This window comes from Bombina bombina, chromosome 1 (assembly GCF_027579735.1).
Source record: "Bombina bombina isolate aBomBom1 chromosome 1, aBomBom1.pri, whole genome shotgun sequence".
In the NCBI taxonomy this organism is placed as follows: domain Eukaryota; kingdom Metazoa; phylum Chordata; class Amphibia; order Anura; family Bombinatoridae; genus Bombina; species Bombina bombina.
The window spans coordinates 80543982-80562981 of NC_069499.1; the positions used below are offsets into that span (position 1 = coordinate 80543982).

Below are 19000 nucleotides of genomic sequence, written 5' to 3' on the forward strand. Positions count from 1 at the left end.
CATTGTTCTATGTATTTCAGAACAAATGTCAAGGGGAATATTGGTTCTACTATTTTAATGTTAACATTTCAACATTAACCTTTAAACAATGTTCACCGCATCTGTTTTATGCTCCTTTAATAGATATAACATTTTTATATCCTCTTACCATGGGACAGTTCTCTCTCATTATTTTCTTCCTTGCTCCCTTTTTTGTTCCCTTTTCTCCCTATCTCTCTGTTTCTCTCCCTGTCTCTCTTCCTGTCTCTGTGTTTTCTAGACATATGCTTCAGTATAGCATTATCACATTGATAATGGCTGCATTTCACCTGTATCACATTGATAGAGATCCTGATTGGTGCTGTGAGATCTTTATCACAGTTCACACGTTTGAATATTCAAATGGCATTTAAATATTCATAAAGATATTTATAGTGAATAAAAATAAAATCCATGCAAATGAGCGAATCTTGCCTTGTTATATCCATGCGTGATAAGAGCTCCCATGCAATGCCATCAGATTGGTTAACAGGAAATACTTATCACCTGCTAGAGGGAATGTGACAAAAGAGATATGTAATTCCAGATGCATCTATTAAAAGCTGCCTAGCTCAAAATATTTTATTCTACTAAAATAACATTTAAATTAAGTAACCTGTATTCCATACATGAACATTTGTTTGGTCGCTTATGTATTTATATATATATGTATGTATGTATGTGGTTAGTTGTGTGTGTGTTTGCACATGTGTATGTGTACGTATGTGTGTGTGTTTGTGCGTGTGTGTGCGCATATACATTTGTGTTTTTGCATTTGTCTATGTGAAAGTGTGTGTATGGGCACATTTGCGTATGTATGTGTGTATGTGTGTTGTGTATTCATGCGCGTTTGTGTATATTTGAGTTTGTGTATGTGCATTTTCTTTGTGTGACTGCGTATGTGTGATTGTATTTTTGCATATGTGTGCAAGTATAAAAAAAACTAGATAACGCCACTTTAATAAAAAAAGTTTTTTTTCCCTGTAAGTGCCCCCAAAAACAGAATTTATGCTTACCTGATAAATTACTTTCTCCAACGGTGTGTCCGGTCCACGGTGTCATCCATTACTTGTGGGATATTCTCCTCCCCCACAGGGAAAGGCAAGGAGAGCACACAGCAAGAGCTGTCCATATAGTCCCTCCCAGGCTCCGCCCCCCCAGTCATTCGACCGACGGTTAGGAGAAAAAAAGGAGAAACTATAGTGTGCCGTGGTGACTGTAGTGTATAGAGAAAGAAATTCTTCAAACCTGATTAAAAAACCAGGGCGGGCCGTGGACCGGACACACCGTTGGAGAAAGTAATTTATCAGGTAAGCATAAATTCTGTTTTCTCCAACATTGGTGTGTCCGGTCCACGGTGTCATCCATTACTTGTGGGAACCAATACCAAAGCTTTAGGACACGGATGAAGGGAGGGAGCAAATCAGGTTACCTAAACAGAAGGCACCACGGCTTGCAAAACCTTTCTCCCAAAAATAGCCTCCGAAGAAGCAAAAGTATCAAATTTGTAGAATTTGGACAAAGTGTGCAGAGAAGACCAGGTCGCTGCCTTACATATCTGATCAACAGAAGCCTCGTTCTTGAAGGCCCATGTGGAAGCCACAGCCCTAGTAGAGTGAGCTGTGATTCGTTCAGGAGGCTGCCGTCCGGCAGTCTCGTAAGCCAATCGTATGATGCTTTTCAGCCAAAAGGAAAGAGAGGTAGCAGTAGCTTTTTTGACCTCTCCTCTTGCCAGAATAAACTACAAACAGAGAAGACGTTTGTCTGAAATCCTTTGTTGCTTCTAAATAGAACTTTAAAGCACGGACTACATCTAAATTGTGTAACAAGCGTTCCTTCTTTGAAACTGGATTCGGACACAAAGAAGGCACAACTATTTCCTGGTTAATATTCTTGTTGGAAACAACCTTTGGAAGGAAACCAGGTTTAGTACGCAAAACAACCTTATCTGAATGGAACACCAGATAGGGCGGATTACACTGCAGAGCAGATAATTCAGAAACTCTTCTAGCAGAAGAATAGCAACCAAAAACAGAACTTTCCAAGATAACAACTTGATATCTATGGAATGTAGAGGTTCAAACGGAACCCCTTGAAGAACTGAAAGAACCAAATTTAGACTCCAGGGAGGAGTCAAGGGTCTGTAAACAGGCTTGATCCTGACCAAAGCCTGAACAAAAGCTTGAACATCTGGCACAGCTGCCAGTCGTTTGTGTAACAAGACAGATAAAGCAGAAATCTGTCCTTTTAGAGAACTCGCTGATAATCCCTTATCCAAACCTTCTTGGAGAAAGGAAAGGATCCTAGGAATTTTAATCTTACTCCATGAGAATCCCTTGGATTCACACCAACAGATATATCTTTTCCATATTTTATAGTAATCTTTCTAGTCACAGGTTTTCTGGCTTGTACCAGAGTATCTATCACAGAATCCGAAAACCCACGCTTAGACAAAATCAAGCATTCAATTTCCAAGCAGTCAGCTGGAGAGAAACTAGATTTGGATGTTCGAATGGACCTTGTACTAGAAGATCCTGTCTCAAAGGTAGCTTCCATGGTGGAGCCGATGACATATTCACCAGGTCTGCATACCAAGTCCTGCGTGGCCACGCAGGAGCTATCAAAATCACAGAGGCCTTCTCCTGTTTGATCCTGGCTACCAGCCTGGGAATGAGAAGGAACGGTGGAAACGCATAAGCTAGGTTGAAAGTCCAAGGCGCCACTAATGCATCCACTAGAGTCACCTTGGGATCCCTGGATCTGGACCCATAGCAAGGAACCTTGAAGTTCTGATGAGACGCCATCAGATCCATGTCTGGAATGCCCCATAATTGGGTCAACTGGGCAAACACCTCCGGGTGGAGTTCCCACTCCCCCGGATGAAAGGTCTGACGACTCAGATAATCCGCCTCCCAGTTTTCCACTCCTGGGATGTGGATCGCAGACAGGTGGTAGGAGTGATCCTCCGCCCATTTGATGATCTTGGTCACCTCTCTCATCGCCAGGGAACTCCTTGTTCCCCCCTGATGGTTGAAGTAAGCAACAGTCGTCATGTTGTCTGATTGGAATCTTATGAATCTGGCCTTTGCTAGTTGAGGCCAAGCCCGGAGAGCATTGAATATCGCTCTCAGTTCCAGAATGTTTATCGGGAGAAGAGATTCTTCCCGAGACCATAGACCCTGAGCTTTCAGGAAATCCCAGACCGCGCCCCAGCCTAATAGACTGGCGTCGGTCGTGACAATGACCCACTCTGGTCTGCGGAAGCTCATTCCCTGGGACAGGTGATCCTGAGTTAGCCACCAACGGAGTGAGTCTCTGGTCTTCTGATCTACTTGAATCACTGGAGACAAGTCTGTATAGTCCCCATTCCACTGTTTGAGCATGCACAGTTGTAATGGTCTTAGATGAATTCGCGCAAAAGGAATTATGTCCATTGCTGCAACCATCAACCCTACTACTTCCATGCACTGAGCTATGGAAGGCCGTAGAACAGAGTGAAGAACTTGACAAGCGTTTAGAAGCTTTGACTCTCTGACATCTGTCAGGAAAATCTTCATTTCTAAAGAATCTATTATTGTTCCCAAGAAAGGGACTCTTGTTGACGGAGACGGGGAACTTTTTTCTATGTTCACCTACCACCCGTGAGATCTGAGAAAGGCTAGAACAATGTCTGTGTGAGCCTTTGTCTTTGAAAGAGACGACGCTTGAATTAGGATGTCGTCCAAGTAAGGTGCCACTGCAATGCCCCTGGGTCTTAGAACCGCTAGAAGGGACCCGAGCACCTTTGTGAAAATCCTTGGAGCAGTGGCTAGTCCGAATGGGAGAGCCACAATAGGTAATGTTTGTCCAGAAAGGCGAACCTTAGGAACTGATGAGGATCTTTGTGGATAGGAATATGCAGATACACATCCTTTAGATCCACGGTAGTCATAAATTGACCCTCCTGGATTGTAGGTAAAATCGTTCGAATAGTTTCCATTTTGAACGATGGCACTCTGAGAAATTTTTTTTTTTAAATAACTGCACAAGGCAGTTTTTGGGTGCTAAAGTTATCAGCTGTGGAGTGTTGGGGAAAAAAAACAGCACTGAAAAGTGCCTTTACATTACCTTCTAGGGGAACTGTATGTTCCCAGTAAATATATATGCATATGCTTATATACATATATATATCTATGTGTTAATATGTGTATATACACATATTAACACATTAATATATGTATATATTCATATACATATATATTTACACTTTGCTGCCCATCGCTGTGTGACTTACCCCCTTCGCTGGCTAGTTCTCATGCCGTGTCTGACGGCATGAGAACAAGACTCTCATTGGAACTTATAGAAGCGTGCTCTCGAGAGCACAATGCTTTGGTGCAATGCAAACGCAAGGTCACGTTTGCATTGCACCTAACTCGTAATAGTTACAAAGTGGTATTACAAAGTGGAGCAAAAGCGATATTTTGTGCTCCACTTGTAATCTGGCCCTTAATGGTTGTTCTCTCATCAATACACAGAATATTGTCCAAATACATCTTTAAATGCACATTAAAGTCAGTTTTACATATGCATCAGAAATGAATAACTGCAATGTGAAACCGCAGGGTGAAAATAAATGTTTTAAAAACATCTATAATGAACAATTTTGATCAAAATGTGGTTTGTTTTACATTACAGAGACAAAATGTGCTTTGTTTTGCAGTCCAGAGACACACCGCTTGAAAAGTTTTATATCCTGTTCTGTGGGTACTCACTGAGATATAAATGAGCAGGTAGAAAGGTTGGCGTTATGAATTCCATGGAATACAGCTTAGACTTTCTGCAATAAAATGGAAAAAAAACACAATTTCCTTTTAAATTATGAAAGTGCCCTGCAATATTTTTTTTTACTATGCGTAATTAAACCTTCTATTGGGAATTACAATTTGAGTTCAATGTCCTTTTAATAGCAAACATCTTGGATGAAAATTAGAAAATCAGCATGATATGAAATAATTTGTTTTTGTAACATACAACATGATATTGCAAATATATCACAGTGATTCCTATTGCTAATGCTTTTGAGCAGTTTTGTAGCAAACTAACATTTATTGATGACTTGTATACAAATAATAAAAGTCTTATATACTAAAAATAAAAGTACGTATGTATCTTTATTTGTATAGAGCTGTCCATATACACAATACTTTAAAGTTTTGGTATTGCAATATAACAGTGCAGAGCATAGTGAAGTGCTTTCCCCAGGGAGCTTACAGTCTTAGTACTAAAGGTTTCAGTGGAGATACATACAAATAAAATAATTGTGTTAGACAGGAGAGAAAGTAAAGACTGACTGGAAAACAACAACTCTTGAGAATCATCTACAGTATAGATAGACAGATAGATAGATAGATAGATAGATAGATAGATAGATAGATAGATAGATAGATAGATTGATAATTGATAGATACAGTAGTTAATAAATTGATGATAGATAGATAATAGATTGATGATAGATGTTTGATAGATAGATAGATAGATAGATAGATAGATAGATGATAGATAAGATAGATAAGATAGATAAGATAGATAGATAGATAGATAGATAGATGATAGATGATAGATAAGAGAGATAGATTGATTGATTGATAATTGATAGATACAGTAGATAATACATTGATATAGATAGATAGATAGATAGATAGATAGATAGATAGATAGATAGATGATAGATAAGATAGATAAGATAGATAGATAGATAGATAGATAGATAGATAGATAGATAGATAGATAGATAGATAGATAGATAGATAGATGATAGATGATAGATGATAGATAAGAGAGATAGATTGATTGATTGATTGATTGATAATTGATAGATACAGTAGATAATACATTGATATAGATAGATAGATAGATAGATAGATAGATAGATAGATAGATAGATAGATAGATAGATAGATAGATAGATAGATAGATGATAGATAAGATAGATAGATAGATAGATAGATAGATAGATAGATAGATAGATAGATAGATAGATAGATGATAGATGATAGATAAGAGAGATAGAATGATTGATTGATTGATAATTGATAGATACAGTAGATAATACATTGATATAGATAGATAGATAGATAGATAGATAGATAGATAGATAGATAGATAGATAGATAGATAGATAGATGATAGATAAGATAGATAGATAGATAGATAGATAGATAGATAGATAGATAGATAGATAGATAGATAGATAGATAGATAGATAGATAGATAGATAGATAGATAGATAGATAGATAGATGATAGATGATAGATAAGAGAGATATAATGATTGATTGATTGATAATTGATAGATACAGTAGATAATACATTGATATAGATAGATAGATAGATAGATAGATAGATAGATAGATAGATAGATAGATAGATAGATAGACAGATAGATTAGATAGATAGATTATAAATAGATTGATAGAGATATATTGATATGTAATGCATTATGCTGCCAATACACATATTTGTTTAGCTCATGTTATCATGACACTATAACTTACCTACATACCAATGTGTAAAATACTGGTCTGGAGTGAAACATGGCTACTAAGCCTATCTACTGATCAAGAGTGGGATATACAAGAGTCAAACAAATAGTTCTGTTATACAATAGTTCAATAATAGCATGTTCTATTTATTATTACCTTATTTATGTCCCTTTAATGTTACAGAGCAGCATGTACAAAACTCAGAAAGCTTAAGAAATAAAATTTAGTTGTGCATAATTACAGTCATAATAAGTTTCTGCAAATACAACATTAACCTACAATTTATAAACAGCACAAGGTTGCATGTACTTTTTCCAGAGCTGGGTTCTCTATAAGGCTGAGTAGGTATCTGCCTAGGACCTGACCAGTAAGCTGGGGGGGGGGGGGGGCTGCTATCATACCACTGGATGCCAGAGCTGATTCAGAACAAGGAATATATAAAGCCTAGAGTGCTTAAGAGGTGGGCCTCATAACTTTGTAATTTAATTGGCTGTATTGTACTGCCTATCTACATTCCCTGCACTGTCTAATTTTGATGACAAATTATAGCCAAAAGAACAATAACTCACAGAATCCTGTGTGCTAATCAGATGAATTGTCAGTAGTCAGATGACACAGAGCTAGAAATGTTTTAATTTGAGGAGCAGTTGGGGTACATAACATTGCACTCCACTAATGATGTGTCACTGTCACTGGTTATGGCATAGTAGAAATTTATTAATAAATGTTAAATGTATATAAATTATTATTTTTTGCATTACTCTTCAGTTTAAAGGGGCATGGAAGCACAAGGAGAATTTGTTCTATGTCAGAACATTTATTATTACATTGATAAGAGACATATATGTGTAGTCACCAATAACCATATTAACACATATTAAGTGCTCTACAAAATGCATATATGTTGTGTGTGTGTCTGTCTGTATGTAGTTTTTGCACATGTGTATGTAGTGTGAAGGTTTGTACATATAATTTTAAGCAACTTTCCATTTTATTATCAAATTTGCTTCATTCTCTTGTTATCCGTTGCTGAAAGAACAGCATTGCACTACTGGCAGCAAGATGAATACATCTAGTTAGCCAATCACAAAAGACAAATGTGTGCAGGCACCAATCAGCAGCTAGTTACCATTAGTGTACGATATGTGCATATTCTTTTTCAACAAGGGATACTAAGAGATCGAAGCACATTTGAAAATAGAAGTGAATTTAAAAGTGTCTTAAAATGACATGCTCTATCTGAATCATACACATTTAATTTTGACTTTCCTATCCCATTAATTAAGAAATGGGTATTTACTGTATATTGTGTGTGTTTAGCTAGTTTGTTTGTAAAAGGTACATGTGTGTAGTATGCGTGTACATGCACATGTGTGAGTACTCTGTATATGAGGAAAGCTTTGAACTGACATCTCCTCTGATGTAAATTTGACCTAGCTCTATCACCATGATAACATCATATTTTGGCTAAAACATTTATACCTGTCTGTCATGTTACGCAAATGTTGTTACATAAGTAATACTCTAATTCATTTGAACAATTTACTGCCATTTACAATCCATCTAATTGTCTTTATTCTGTATATGCCCCTTATCATTGGCTCACCTGATGTGATCTGCTAGCTCCCAGTAGAACTCTGCTCCTCTTTAGCCTATCTTTTCAACAAAGGATACCAATATACCACACCAAATATGAAGAATAAGCTGTGATAATAGAAGTAAATTGGAAAATTGTTTAAAATCATATGCTCTAGCTGAATCATGCCCTTTAATTATTAATCACAGCATTGTTTTGCTTGGCAGAGTTTTATGAATAGGATAAAGACTAACAGATCTTTCTGTCTAGCTGAATGTTTTGTCCCACGTTCTGTTCAGGTAACAGTTAAGTGATTTATGAAGAGAAATTAGTGATATAGCTGTGCATCACTAATGTGATCAGTGTACTTGCATGAACTATACAGACTGACGTGTTATTAAGATCACCACAAATGTGGCAGATATGGAAACAGTAACCAGGGTGGACAAACCAAAGTAATGTTCTCACACGCAAGTTGTACACATATTCGATATACACCACACTTTTCTCTCTATGAATATGTATTAATGGTCTTGTCACATTTACTGATTTTTTTATTTAATTATGCACTTGATAATAGGGTTTTATATGAGTTTGGCTACCATATTTGGATATGAACTAATTTTGTTGAAACATTGATGTATATATGTAACAACTTGTTTAAAATAATGATTAGTGTTGTTGCAGGATCACCATGACAACAGGGTTACTTTCTAGTGCAATTTTCAAACAAAGGGGATGGGGCCTTTGGGGCTTTAAAGGCACTATGTTTTTTCACTTTGATGTCTGGTCTGAGGAAGGGGTTTGAGGACCCCGAAACGTCACTACGAGTTAATCAAATAGATTTTATTACTTGTCACAAATCCAGTGAGTGCAGTCTATTTGCATACTTTATATAATTTAACTCTGACTAAGCACCCTGGTTGTTGTCTTCCCAGCAGTGAGAGTGCAGATACATATTGAAATTATTATATATATATACTAGTTGATAAACCTGCCCAAAGGGCAGTAACCCTCCAAGCTACAAAAAATAAAAAAGTGAAAATACAAAAAAATAAACAACACTATCCAAAATAAAAAATTAAACCTAATCCCTATGAAAATCAAAAAGCCCCCACAAAATAAAAACACCCCCTAATCTAAGAATAAACTACCAATAGCCCTTAAAATGGCTTTTTTATAGGGCATTGCCCTAAAGAAATCAGCTGTTTTTACATTAAAGTCCCCACCAAACAGTAAAACCCCCCACCCACCAAACCCCCCAAATTAAAAAAAACTTAACACTAATAAACCTAAACTACCCATTGCCCCTAAAGGGGAATTTGTATGGGCTTTGCCCTTAAATGGGCATTCAGCTCTTTTTAACTTCCCCTAAAAGGGCATTCAGCTCTTTTGCAAATTGCCCAATAAACCCTAATGTAAAAAAACAGAACCCCCCAAAAAATTAAAAAAAAACTAACACTAAAACCCTAAATAGGTACTCACAGTTTCAGAAGTCCGGCGGAGAAGGTCTTCTTCCAGGGGGGTCCATCAACAGTGAAGGCAGCGCGGAGCCGAGGTCCGGAGCAGTCTTCTCAGATATAGCGATCCTCAGCGATGGTGATCTGTGGTGGCGGTCCTCGGCGGGGGTCCTCGTGGTGGTGGTGGTCCTCGGCGGCATGGAGTCTCCTCTTCATCCGATGTCCGTTGTATACTGAATATTGAATGCAAGATACCGCCATCAATTTGGAGTACATTGCATTCCTATTGGCTGAATTTTTCAAAACATCCTATTGGCTGTTCAAATCATCCAATAAGATTTCAGTAGCTCTCATCCTATTGGCTAATTTTAAAATTTCAGTCAATAGGAATGCAAAGTACCCCAATAAATATGGGGTACCTTGAATTCAATCTTCAGTGTGCGGCGGACGATCACATAAAGAGGAACCTCCACACCTTCTCCGAGGACTGCCGCTGCTGAGGACCGCCGCAGAGGATCGCCACATCTGGGAAGACTGCTCTGGACCTCCGCTCCGCGCCACCTTCGCTCCGCGTACATCTAAAAAAATATATTAAAATATTCATAAAACCCATATTTTTTCTTTCATGATTTAGGTAGAACATACAATTTAAAACAACTTTTCAATTTACTTCTATTACTTCCTTCTCTTGTTATCCTTTGCTGAAATGTTTATCTAGGTAAGCTCAGGAGCAGAAAAGTACCTAGGTTCTAGCTGCTGATTGGTGGCTACATATATAAACCGATTGTCATTGGCTCACCCATGTGTGCAGTTAGAAACCAGTAGTGCATAGCTGCTCCTTCAACAAATGATACCAAGAGAACGAAGCAAATTTTTATATTAGAAGTAAACTGGAGCGTTATTTAAAATTGTATGTTCTACCTAAATCATGAAAGACATTTTTTGGGTTTCATGTCCCTTTAAATGCAAATAACAATGCAATAATACACATTAGAGCATTTTCTTTTTACACTTTTATGTCTTGACTTATAAATAGAGTTTCTGTTTATTATTAGCCTGATTTTCTCTTTCTATCATCACTGCACTTTCTAATATTTACAGCTCTCTATTCAAAATAACTTCTAATACTTGTGCACCAGGGTGACAGTCTTGGCTTTTATTTCTACCCATTTGTCCTTAAGATGAAAGCAGCACAACGAAAGATTAATGCCCCCATAAATTGTCAATCATTAATGACATCATTGAATGTGATATTTGGAACGTTAGCAACATCTGCTTGTATTAAATATGGCTAGGGGCATCCCCTCCAGGTAACTGCAGCCATATGGAATGTCTTACATGCAAAACTTAGTGTGTTTAAAGAAAATCACACTTTCAAAATAAATACCAAAGTAATATTTTTTACTTTTTTTTATAGAAAATGCACTCATTTAATTAAATTTGTGATGGAGTCATTAACAGAATCATAAAAATTAAAATACATAAAAAAATATATTTCTATTTTGTTTTATAGTTGAGGTTTAATAGAAAGATGATATAAACAATATTACATTGGGAAGTAAAGGGAGAAATTTGGCAATAATAAGATTCAAGGGAAACAAAAACTCCAAATTTGAATTTTTATTTTTTTTTCAAAAATATATAATAAACGTTAAAAGTTCTGTTGCTTGGATGGAATGTATCATTTAAAAGCATTAAGGTGACATGAAACCCAAAACTTTGATTTAGGTAGAACATACAATTTTGAACAACTTTCCAGTTTACTTTTATTATCAAATTTGCTTCATTCTCTTGGTATCATTTGTTGAAGGAGCAGCAATGCACTACTGGTTTACTGGTTTTGGTGAGCCAATGACAATTGGTATATATATATATGCAGCCACCAATCAGCAGCTAGAACCTAGGTTCTTTGCTGCTCCTGAGCTTACCTAGATGAACCCTTCAGCAAAGGATAACAAGAGAAAGAAGCAAATAATAAAAGTAAATTGGAGAATTGTTTAAAATTGTATGCTCTGTCTAAATCACAACTGTCTAATTATGACTTTACTGTCCCTTTAAATTCAGAATTGAAACTTCATGATTCAGACAGTGAATGTCATTTTTAACAATTTATTTCTATTATCTAATTCAGAACAGCCAGCCCTGCTGATGGGCTGCTACTCAAGTGTACGTTTTTGTCACTTCCCCCACGTTGAACTGCCCGCTGCCTGGTGTTCGGTATGTGTGGAACAGCAGGCCTGCCAGGGTTCCACTGAGCAAGTGTGCATGTGCTCTATATAGTGAGGACAGCGTGGGATGAGGAGCAGACATGACCGGCCCTGGACACCACAGGTAAGTACAATTAGTGCTACTAGCATCCTACGATGACCCAACTGACACCAATGAAAGTATATATATATATATATATATATAAAATTCCATACCCAAGTAGTCTCAGGAGTATCAATGCACTACTGGGAGTTAGCTTTTGATTGGTGGCTGCATACATATGCGTTTTGCCATTGGCTGAACCAATGGGTTCAGCTACCTCCCCAGTGGTGCTTTGCTGCTCCTTCAACAAGGGATACAAAGAGATTAAAGCAAATTTGAAAATAGAAGTACATTTAAAATTTGTTTAAAATAGTATGCTCAGTCTGAATAAAGACAGAAAAATGTGGGTTTTCATGTCCCTTTAAGAAACAGTTAGGTACAGTATGCCATCTTGACAACTTCAAAAATGTTGCTAGGCTTAAAAGGACAGTACACATCTGTGTGCAACCTTTTTCTGCAGTCTTCCAATAGATAAACATAGAGTCTGAATGTTATTAGAACAACTGAACACCTTTCAAACTCCAGCCACCAATTTCCTTATTTGTAGGAGTCAATCCAGACTTAGAAGTTGAGTAGAGAGTGCTTGCCACGGTCATTTTGTTAACAAATTCTCATTGTTTGACTTAAGTAGAAGGATAAAATAATAAACTGCAACTTAGAGACATATATGTGGCAAGGTCAGGCTTATAAAACCAGTCATGTGCTCTTTCAGTTTTCACAATAAAAAAAAACACAAAGTTGTTTTACTATGCATTATTAAAGGGTACTAAACCCACATTTTTTCTTTCATGATTCAGATAGAACATGCCATTTTAAGCAACGTTCTAATTTACTTCTAATATCTTTTTTTTCTACGTTCTCTTGGTATCTTTATTGGAAAAAGCAGGAATGAAAGCAGGCCCATTTTTGGTTCAGACCCTGGATAGCACTTGCTGATTGGTGGCTACATTTAGCCAATTCCTGCTTTCCAAATAGATACCAAGAAAATGAACAAAAACTTGATAATAGGAGTAAAAAAGAAAGTTGCTTAAAATTGCCTGCTCTATGAAAAAAAGGCAAATTGGGTTTAGTATCCCTTTAAGCATTGTATTATTATATTAATATTAAAATCCTAAAGTGTTTAATAAAAAAAAAATGTAACTAATAGATTGTGTTATTGTGTGATTGTCCTGGGATTCAGTTAGCTGATAGGGACAGCTACCAATTATTTTTTTTTAAAAACTAAACACTGTAATTCATTGTGAATATTCACTTTTAGATGGAGCAGAAACAAATTTGAGTATCATAATCCTTTAAAAGGACAAACAATTAAAAAAAAAAAGTTTCCAATTTACTTCTTTTATCGAATGTATTTTATCCCCATGGTTTGATGAAGAGACACCTAGGCAGGTGTCTGAAGCATTAATGGCAAGAAAATAGGGCTGCCCTCTACTACTCTTGAAAATGCATAACGTTCTTGCAAAACTACTGCCATACAGTGCGCCAGACATGGGCAGGCTCATGAGGTTACATCCCTGCTGCTTTTCTACAAAAGATACCAAGTAAACTAAGAACATTTGATAATGGAAGTAAATTAGAAAGTTGTTTAAAATGGCATGCTGTATATGAATCATGAAATAAAAAAAATGGGTTAAAAGGGATTTTGCAGATATGATTTAAAGGGACATGGAATTTAAAATGAAACTTTAATGATCTAGACAGAGCACAGTTTAAAAAAAAAAAAAAACAACGCTATTATCAAATGTATTTATTTTTTTCTCTTGGTATTCTTTATTAAACTTAGCACCATTCCATGCATATAGAGCACATCACTTGAGCTACCATATATTGCTCAGGACACGTGCACACCCATTGAGCCTACCTCAGTATGCTCTCAGGAAAAGTAGCTAAGATTCAAAGGATATCAAGAGAAAAATGCAAATTCGGTAACGGATTTAAAAAAATATATATATCTATATATATATATATATATATATATATATATATATATATATATATATATATACAGGTAGCCCTCAGTTTACGCCGGGGTTAGGTTCCAGAAGGAATGGTTGTAAATCAAAACCGTTGTAAATTGAAATCCAGTTTATAATGTAAGTCAATGGGAAGTGAGGGAGTTAGGTTCCAGGCCCCTCTCAAAATTGGCATAAGTAGCACCTAATACATTATTTTTAAAGCTTTGAAATGAAGACTTTAGCATTATAAACCTAATAAAATAATCACACAACACAGAATATATAATTAAACTAGGGTAAATGAACAAAAACATTTGCTAAACAGCATTATAAACCTAATAAAATAATCACACAACACAGACTTTACTTGCATTTTTCTGCAAACAGTTCTTTCTATGCATTCCAATCTGGACTGATTTATAGGCAGGAAGATCTTGTTCCCTTGCAAGCTGCTCGATAGCTCAGGTCTGGTTAAACTGATTAATTTCAGCTTGCATATCTTTGCTGCAACACAAGCGGACAGCTCCACCTACTGGCTATTTTAATCAATGCACTGCTTCTCAATGCTTTTTAATAGCAGTCACATGACTGGAAAAAAAGGTTGTTATTCTGAAACGGTGTAAATTGAACCGTTGTAAAACGAGGGCCACCTGTATATTATATATATTTTAATTAAAGCTAATTACTTAGGAGAACTGCAGTACAGGAAAGAATTTAAAGGGTCATTAAACACAATGAGACTGCAATATAACATTTTTAATTGGACGAAGATAAATAACTTTGAAATATACTTTTATTTTATTTATTTTGTCTAAATTATGGGATTTCCAATTTCTGTTAAAAGTGGAAGTGCAGACTCTAAGCATAACATTGCTATATTCTACAAAACCATTGGTTGCACACTCTAGTGACCAATTTATAACTGTCCCTAATTGGCCTCAACAGAAAATGTGACAGTTATCATTGCTTTATGACCACTAAAATTTAAAACCTATTTTTTCAGTATTTAAACAACTGATATAAATTAAAAAAAAAATACCTCTACATGTTATTCGCAGGCTAAGCATTGTGTTTTATACATTATTCTATCTAGTGTTTAGTGTATATAGAAGTCAATCACAATCTATTAGTTGAGGCTCTTTTTTTGCTGAAAAAGACACATTTCATTTCATCATGACAACAATAGTGATTTTATGAAAATTAAAAAATAGAGGAGAGCTCAAAAGGCTAAAGACATCAAAATTAATTTTTAAAAAATTATTACATACAATATTATATGAGTGCGCACTCTGTAGTCATTCACACTTATTATAAAACTAATAAAATAAAATCAGATGGATAGATGTATTTATCCCATTAAACAGTCCTGTTGCAACTTCTCAAAGCAGACCGCTTGTTGAAAAAACTAAACAACTTTGTTTCTTTTACCAAACACGTGTTTTCCACTGGCCAATAATATGCCTTAAACTTCGTTACCCTTAAATTCAAATTGTAACGTTTTTTTGGCAATTATATTTACACAATCTTAATTAATCTTCTTAATGTTGCAGAAAAGTTTCCAAACTAATATTGTGCTGGTCGTTATTTATTTCAATCTTTTCCCATCTGGTTTTTCTTCCGATGATTTCTTGGTTAGTATAACCGTCAATAAATTCGTTTATAGGTGCTATGGTTCTCACCCTGTCGCTCTCGCTCCTGCTTATGCCCCAACGTTGTTTGGATCTCCAAAACATACGTCCTTAATTGCACTCATTTTATTAAAGGGATATTCGTTAAAGTGATCTTTATAAGTGTATTTCTTTTTCAACCTTCTTAAAGGGACATTTCTGAAAGGGATCTTTATAAAAAAATATATAATTTTTCACTACAGTAGTTTATATGAATATATAACCTATATTTACACATTTTTCCAATAAGTAAATAACGTTATTTTAAAAAAAAAAAACATTTTGTCTTAAAAATATAAAATATAAAAAATAATAAAAAATGTATATAAAAACATTCGCCTATATTTAGAGTTCTGCGTTAGCCATCAAAAGCAGCGTTAAGGGCTCCTAACGCTGCTTTTTACTGCCTGCTGGTATTTAGAGTCAGTCAGGAAAGGGTCTAACGCTCACTTTCCAGCCGCGACTTTTCCATACCGCAGATCCCCTTACGCCAATTGCGTATCCTATCTTTTCAATGGGATCTTCCTAACGCCGGTATTTAGAGTCTTGGCTGAAGTGAGCGTTACACCTCTACCGACAAGACTCCAGCCGCAGAAAAAAGTCAGAAGTTAAGAGCTTTCTGGGCTAACGCCGGTTTATAAAGCTCTTAACTACTGTGCTCTAAAGTACACTAACACCCATAAACTACCTATGTACCCATAAAACCGAGGTCCCCCCACATCGCCACCACTCTAATACATTTTTTTAACCCCTAATCTGCCGACCGGACACCGCCGCCACCTACATTATCCCTATAAACCCCTAATCTGCTGCCCCTAACACCGCCGACACCTACATAATATTTATTAACCCCTAATCTGCCCCCCCCAACGTTGCCACTACCTACCTACACTTATTAACCCCTAATCTGCCGACCGGACCTTGCCGCTACTCTAATAAATGTATTAACCCCTAAACCGCCTCACTCCCGCCTCGCAAACCCTATAATAAATTTTATTAACCCCTAATCTGCCCTCCCTAACATCTGCGACACCTAACTTCAAGTATTAACCCCTAATCTGCTGACCGGACCTCACCGCTACTCTAATAAATGTATTAACCCCTAAAGCTAAGTCTAACCCTAACCCTAACACCCCACTAAGTTAAATATAATTTTAATCTAACAAAATAAATTATTTCTTATTAAATAAATTAATCCTATTTAAAGCTAAATACTTACCTGTAAAATAAACCCTAATATAGCTACAATATAAATAATAATTATATTGTAGCTATTTTAGGATTTATATTTATTTTACAGGCAACTTTGTATTTATTTTAACTAGGTACAATAGCTATTAAATAGTTATTAACTATTTAATAGCTACCTAGTTAAAATAATTACAAAATTACCTGTAAAATAAATCCTAACCTAAGTTACAATTAAACCTAACACTACACTATCAATAAATAAATTAAATAAATTAACTACAATTACCTACAATTAAATCAACTAAACTAAATTACAAAAAAAAAAAAAATTACAAAAAAAAAAAGATTACAAGAATTTTAAACTAATTACACCTACTCTAAGCCCCCTAAAAAAATAACAAAGCCCCCCAAAATAAAAAAATGCCCTACCCTATTCTAAAATAAAAAGTTAACAGCTCTATTACCTCACCAGCCCTTAAAAGGGCTTTTTGCGGGGCATGCCCCAAAGAAATCAGCTCTTTTGCCTGTAAAAAAAACATACAATACCCCCCCAACATTGCAACCCACCACCCACGTACCCCTACTCTAACCCACCCAAACCCCCCTTAAAAAAACCTAACTCTAAGCCCCTGAAGATCTCCCTACCATGTATTCACCCAGCCGGGTATCACCGATCCGTCCTCCAGAGGGTCGGAAGTCTTCATCCAGGCGGCATCTTCTATCTTCTTCCATCCGGAGCGGAGCGGGTCCATCTTGAAGCAGCCGACGCGGAGCCATCCTTCCTCACCGACGGACTAACGATGAATGAAGGTTCCTTTAAATGACGTCATCCAAGATGGCGTCCCTTGAATTCCGATTGGCTGATAGGATTAAGGTAGGAAAAATCTGATTGGTTGATTGAATCAGCCAATCAGATTCAAGTTCAATCCGATTGGCTGATCCAATCAGCCAATCAGATTGAACTCGCATTCTATTGGCTGTTCCGATCAGCCAATAGAATGCAAGCTTAATCTAATTGGCTGATTGGATCAGCCAATCTGATTGAACTCGAATCTGATTGGCTGATTCAATTAGCCAATCAGATTTTTCCTACCTTAATTCCGACTGGCTGATAGAATCCTATCAGCCAATCGGAATTCAAGGGACGCCATCTTGGATGACGTCATTTAAAGGAACCTTCATTCGTCGTTAGTCCGTTGGTGAGGAAGGATGGCTCCGTATCGGCTGCTTCAAGATGGACCCGCTCCGCTCCGGATGGAAGAAGATAGAAGATGCCGCCTGGATGAAGACTTACGACCCTCTGGAGGACCTCTTCTGGCCGGATAGGATGAAGACTTTGGACCCTCTGGAGGACCTCTTCTGGCCGGATAGGATGAAGACTTCGGACCCTCTTCTGGACGGATCGGTGATAGCCGGCTGGGTGAATACAAGGTAGGGAGATCTTCAGGGGCTTAGTGTTAGGTTTTTTAAGGGGGGTTTGGGTGGGTTAGAGAAGGGGTATGTGGGTGGTGGGTTGTAATGTTGGGGGGGGGTATTGTATTTTTCTTTACAGGCAAAAGAGCTGATTTCTTTGGGGCATGCCACGCAAAAAGCCCTTTTAAGGGCTGGTAAGGTAATAGAGCTGTTAACCTTTTATTTTAGAATAGGGTAGGGCATTTTTTTATTTTGGGGGGCTTTGTTATTTTTTTAGGGGGCTTAGAGTAGGTGTAATTAGTTTAAAATTCTTGTAATCTTTTTTATTGTAATTTAGTGTTTGTTTGTTTTTGTAATTTAGTTTAGTTGATTTAATTGTAGATAATTGTAGTTAATTTATTTAATTTATTTATTGATAGTGTAGTGTTAGGTTTAATTGTAACTTAGGTTAGGATTTATTTTACAGGTAATTTTGTAATTATTTTAACTAGGTAACTATTAAATAGTTAATAACTATTTAATAGCTATTGTACCTAGATAAAATAAATACAAAGTTGCCTGTAAAATAAATATAAATCCTAAAATAGCTACAATATAATTATTAGTTATATTGTAGCTATATTAGGGTTTATTTTACAGGTAAAAATTTAGCTTTACATAGGATTAATTTATTTAATAAGAGTTAATTTATTTAGTTAGATTAAAATTATATTTAATTTAGGGGCGTGTTAGGGTTAGGGTTAGACTTAGCTTTAGGGGTTAATACATTTATTAGAGTAGCGGCGAGGTCCGGTCGGCAGATTAGGGGTTAATAAGTGTAGGTAAGGTAGCGGCGATGTTGGGGGGGCAGATTAGGGGTTAATAAGTGTAAGGTTAGGGGTGTTTAGACT

The 19000-nt window shown here is 36.3% G+C and overlaps 1 long non-coding RNA gene across 3 annotated transcripts in view; it reads left to right on the forward strand.

Annotated features, from left to right (window-relative positions):
- LOC128644864 (uncharacterized) overlaps positions 1 to 19000 on the forward strand; it is a 359997-nt gene that overhangs the window by 162019 nt on the left and 178978 nt on the right. For all 3 annotated transcript variants that reach the window (XR_008400053.1, XR_008400054.1, XR_008400052.1), the window contains exon 3: positions 11706 to 11905. This is a non-coding gene — a long non-coding RNA (uncharacterized LOC128644864). The remainder of the gene's footprint in view (positions 1 to 11705; positions 11906 to 19000) is intronic.